We start from the raw sequence: 6000 nt of genomic DNA, 5'->3' as shown, positions 1-6000 counted from the left end.
AATTAGTAACAAAGACCTGCAGGTGATGTTGATGGAATAATGTGGTGACCCGAGAGCCTACAACTTGACAGCAACAAAGAGCCAACTATATACGATGGCATCCGTGGATCTTTGAAGAGGGAGGAGAGGGAAGCGTAAGATGCTTATGGAAGCAGCATTGGGGGCAGAGAGGAAGTTGCCAGCATCAGAGACTGAAAGGAAGATAGAGAGGAATGCTGTGTCTGTAGAAAGTTACTTTAAAAGGGAAAATATTAATAGCTGGCCACGTGGTCCCACAATTCCTAGATGTAAGCATAGTACACACTGTTTATGAGGCACAAGTGTCTACAGTCAAGTGACTTCAATTTGATAATTTCTCTTGAAAAATAAAAAATCTTGTTGAGTGGAGAGTGGGGACTGACTTTCACAGAAGCTCTGGTGCCCCATATTTGACCACATCACCTGGATGGAGAGGCCTGGTGGCACTCAGAGGAAGGATAGCAGGTTACCAAGAAGAGACTTGATACCCTATGAGCATACAGGAGGAGGAGGTCCCCCTCAGGAACAGTCATAGGAGAGGGGAGTAAGGGGAAAATAGGAGGGAGGGAGGAATGGGAAGATACAAGGGAGGGGATAACAATTGAGATGTAATATGAATAAATTAATAAAATATAAAAAATAAAAATAAAATTCTTAATCAGCATTTTATGAAATCTTTATTTATTGACTCTATAAGTTCTTATAAGACTTTAAAATTTTATTTAAGGTTCAGTGACTTAGACTGGGTTAAAAAGACAAAAATCTTTTTGTTTTCTGTTTCTTTTTTTTTTAAATTCTGGTTAAGCAAGTTTTTTCCCATTTTGCTTATATATTCCTGGCCCTATAGGAGAAAAATATTTCACCAATATTTTTTCTCTAATAAATAATGGTTGTATGTTACCTGGTACTTACAATTTTCTACATCAAAAATATTGAATGTGTATTTTTCATGTCTAGTCACACAATGCAGTTATCATAATGCTTAATAAATTAAACATTTAAAACTATTTTTGGGGGGTTCACAAATTATGGGCATTTGTCACTATGCTATTAGTTTACTTTTAAGTGGTATTTTTATTTTATTTTTTTTAAAGATGTATTTATTTATTATGTACATAACATTCTGCCTGCATATGAGTCTGCCCACCAGAAGAGTCTATTAGATCTCACTACAGATGGTTGTGAGCAACCATGAGGTTGCTGGGAATTGAACCCAGGGCCTCTGCAAGAGTAGACAGTACTCTTAACCTCTAAGCTATCTCTCCAGCCCCCTTAAGTGGTATTTTTTAGTTCTCTTATGTTACACATTCTTAAACTGTTCAAAGAGAAATTCTCTTAATGTAGCTTTGGCATATTAAATTCCAATTAATTATCTTGATATTGGCTCTACTTCATCAAAATTACTGTCACATCATATTATTAATTTTCATCATAATATCAAATTAAAGAATAATGTTTAACAACTGCGAGTTCTTGCTAGCTGTCAAGAAATGACTCTAAAGACCCTATCTCAATTAATGCTCTGCCTATTCAAAGATGGAAAGTATTAACCTAACTTTACAGATAAGGAATCTGAAACACAAATGGGTTACCAACCTTTCCCAAAGTGTAAAGCAATCTTCATCTGGTGGGTGCCAGACGTAAAGTATCTTTTATTTGTCTGATACAATTGTTGTCATTACTCTGACTTCGGACTTCAGGCTTCTGTATTTTTCTTCTATAAGCAGAACATACCCACGTCTTATCATTTCTTACAGCAGAGGGCGCTGAAGCACAAGTATCAAGATTTAAGTTGGTAATGACAAGATGTGATGGAGATTGATTTACATTCAGAATTTTAGCCGCACCAAGATAAGAAAGATGTCTTCTTCAAGACTGTCAAATACAAATAGCCAAAACACTAAGAATGTAACATTTATATAATTCCTGATTGTGTCATGGTTATTGTAGTGTAGTTTATTGTATATATGTAGAATAATATAAATGTATATGTGAAAAAAATTTTAAAAAGAAAGAAAAAAAGATTTAGGTTTCTCCTATGATGTCAAACCTCTGGTTCTTCTTGCTATAGGTAGTCTATATAAATGAATATATAAAAATACAAATGTTTAATTAATAAAACATTCCAGCCCCCCCAAAAAAATCAAAGTTTCCATTTAAAAAAGAGAAGTCGCATCAAGAAGCTGAATATGCAAAGTAAAACTTTCTTTCTGGTCTTCATTTCCATTGATAGTGACGGTGAACAATATGTTTTATGCACATTCTTATCACTTTTAATCAAGATCTATCTTTTACTAAAGATATTTCCATCCTTTCCCCCATTGATGTTCTGTGCTAAATAGCATATCAGGTAGTGATCAGAGTAAAAGTCAGTACTTTGAGCTTGTATTCTTTTAAAAATTTATTATTTATTTATTTATTTATTTTTATTTCATGTGCACAATGCTTTGCTGAATTCATGCATGCCTCATATGTGCCAGTGACTATGGAGGTCGGAAGACAGCATCAGATCCCCTGGGCCTGGAGTTACAGATGGTATGAGCTCTTGGGAATTGAACCCAGGTCCTCTGGAAGAGCAGGCAGTGCTCTAAGTGCTGGACCATCTCTCTAGCCTTTTAAATTGTATTTTAATATCTTATTCTTTGTGATAACTTCCCTGGGAGGGCACAGGTTTAGATTTTAAGCATTTTCAAAGGTCTCTGCACACAGGAGGATTTTGTGTAATGGGTATCTATAGAGATGCTCCTCCCATTCAATATTTTCCATGTTAATTCAGCTAATGAACACTAAAACCCGAGAGGAGTGCAGTCCTTCTGAAACTCTGTAACATGAAAGTCTTGAGAACTCCATCATTTGTCAGCCGACACAAAGAATGTTTCTAATGTCTTAAAAATAGGACTTGCAGATTATGTCATGTATAAAAGTATAATTAGTAATCCTAGCACTCAGGAAACAGGCAAGAGGATCTCTGTGAGTTCTAGGCCAACCTGGTCTACAAAGTGAATCCAGAACAGGCAGGACTACTCAGAGAAACCCTTTCTCAAACAAAACAAACAAACAAACAAACAAAAGCCCCCAAACAAACAAACAAACAAACAAAATCCCACCCAAAGCCAAAAACAAAACAAAGTAAAATTAGAAAAGAAAGGACCTGATCTGAAAAAGGAGCTTTCCCATTTCAAATATGTATTTCTTTATTTACTTTACATCTTGAACGTAACTTCTACCTTCTTTCCTCCCAGTTCTATCCTTCTATCTCTGTACCCTTCCTTTCTTTCTCCTCAAAAGAAGGGAGGCCTCCCATGCACTTCAACCCACTTTGGCATATCAAATTGCAGTAGGACTAGGCATATCTTCTCCTACTATGGCTGGACACGGCAGCCTAGTTAGGAGGAAGGGCTCTAAATGCAGGAAATGTAGTCAGAGACAGCCCCTGCTCCTGCTGCTAGGGGTTCCACATGAAGCTGTACCACTATTACAAATGTGCAGAGGGCCTAGGTATGTCTCATGCATGCTCTATGTTTGGAGGTTCAGACTCTGTGAGCCCCTATGGGCCCAGGTTAGTTGATACTGTAGGTTTTCAAGTGTTGTCCTTGACCTCTCTGGTTCCTTTAATTCTTCCTCCTCCTCTTCTGTAGGACTCTCCAAGCTCCACTTAATAATGCTTGGCTGTGGGTCTCTGCATTTTTTCCCATCAGTTGCTGGGTGAAGCCTCTCTGATGACAGTTATGCTAAGCTCCTGTCTGCAAGTATAGCAGAATATCATTAATAGTGTCAGGAGTAGGCTCTCTCTCATGTCATGGGTTTCAAGCTGGGCCAGTCATTGGCCCTCCCCTCAGTTTCTGCTTTTTACCCACACATGTCTTGTAGGCAGGAAAAATTGTGGGTCAAAGGTTTTCTGGCTGGGTTGGTGTCCAAATTCCTCCATTTGGAGTCTTTTTTTCTGGTTATAGGAGATGGCTGTTTCAGGTTCCATAACCCCAGTTGCTAGGAGTCTTAGCTAGGGTCACCCTCATAGATTCCCGGGAGTTTCCATTCTCCCAGGGGTCTATCTTTTCCCAGAGATGCCCCCAAGCCCCCACTGATGCCAGTTCTCTCTCGTAGTACTCGCTCTATCCATCCTTACTCACTCTCTCCATCCTCCTTCAACTTGGTCCCTCCCGTTCTGATCCCCACCCCATACCCCACCCAGTCCCCTCCTTCCTTCACCACCAATGCGTATTCAATTTCCTCTTCTCAGTGAGATTCAAGAGTTCCACCTCGGGCCCTCCTTATTACTTAGCTTCTTTGGGCCAGTGGATTGTAGCATGGTTATCCTGTACTTTATAGCTAATATCCATCTGCAAGTGAAGACATACCATGTGTGTCTTTCTGGCTCTGGGTTACCTCACTCAGGACAATCTTTTCTAGTTTCATCCATTTACCTACAAATTTCTTGATGTCAATGCTTTTAATGGCGGGATAATATTCCATTGCATAAATGTACCACATCTAGGCTGATTGCAGTTTCTTGCCATTCTTAATATGAACATAGTTGAGAAAGTGTCCTTGTGGTATGGTAGAGCATCTTTTGGGTATATGCCCAGGAGTGGCATAGCTTGGTCATAAGGAAGGACTATTCCCAATTTTCTGAGAAAGTGCCACATTGATTTGCAGAGTGGTTGTACAAGTTTGCACTCCCACCAGCAATGGAGTAGTGTTCCTCTTGCTCACCAGCATGTGCTGTCACCTGAGTTTTTTCATCTTAGCCATTCTGGCAGGTGTAGGATGGAATCTCAGAATTGTTTTGATTTGTATTTCCCTGTTGACTAAGGACATTAAGCATTTCTGTAAGTGCTTCTTGGCCACTAGAGACTCCTCTGTTGAGAACTCTCTTTTAGCTCTGCACCCCGTTTTGTAACTGGGTTATTTGGTTTGTTGATTTCTAGTTTCTTGAGTTATTTTTATATTCTGGGTCTCATTCCTCTCTCAGATGTGGAGTTGGTAATAATCTTTTTCCCATTCTGTAGGCTGCCCTTTTGTCCTTTTGATGATGTTCTTTGCCTTACAGAAGCTTTTCAGTTTCAGAGGTCCCATATATTAATTGTTGATCTTAGAACCTGAGCTGTTGGTGTTCTGTTCAGGAAGTTGTCTCCTGTGCCAATGCATTCATGATTATTTCTTTTTTTAAAGATATGATGTCAGCATTTTATTTTAAAATATATTCTTTCCATTCTGGGATTCAGTGGAAGACTCTGTTTATAGAAATAGACACATTACTAGATGAATATGACAAAGATTGTTATGTATCTTGGATTTATGAATGGTTATTTCCTACTTTCTCCTCTATTTGATTTAGTGTATCTAGTTTAAATTTTTTAAAAAAAAATATGTTCACTTTACATTCCAATTGTCGCCCCTCCCTCTTGACCTCCCAATCCCACCCTCCCTCCTTCACATCCTCTCCCTCCTTCCCCTAGTCCTCAGAAAGGAGAGCCCTCTTTCCCTAACATCTGACCTCAGTTTTGAGGTCTTTTATCCTCCCGGACTTGAATTTTGTGCAGAGTGATAAGTATGGGTCCATTTGCATTTTTCTACATGCAGATGTCCAGTTAGACCAGCACCATTTGCTGAAGATGCCTTTTGTCCCCAATGTGTAAAAAATCAGGTATCCATAGGTGTATAGGTTTACTTCTGGGTCTTTGATTTCATTCCATTGATCAACTTGTCTGTTTTATTCCAATATCATGAGGTTTTGTTTTTTTTTTTATTACTATTGCTCTGTAGTACAGCTTGAAATCAGGGATGGTGATAATTCCAGAGGGTTTAAAAACTATTTTTGTACAAGATTATCTTAGCTATCCTGTGTTTTTTGTTTGTCCATAAGAAGTTAAATAATAGTCTTTAAAGAGTTGTAAAGAATTGTATTGGAATTTTGATGGGAACTGTATTGATTCTGTGGATTGCTTTTGGTAAGATGGCCATTTTTACTGTGTAAATCCT

The sequence above is a fragment of the Acomys minous genome (genome assembly GCF_964271855.1).
Source record: "Acomys minous genome assembly, chromosome: 15".
Lineage (NCBI taxonomy): Eukaryota > Metazoa > Chordata > Mammalia > Rodentia > Muridae > Acomys > Acomys minous.
This window is presented reverse-complemented; position numbering follows the sequence as displayed.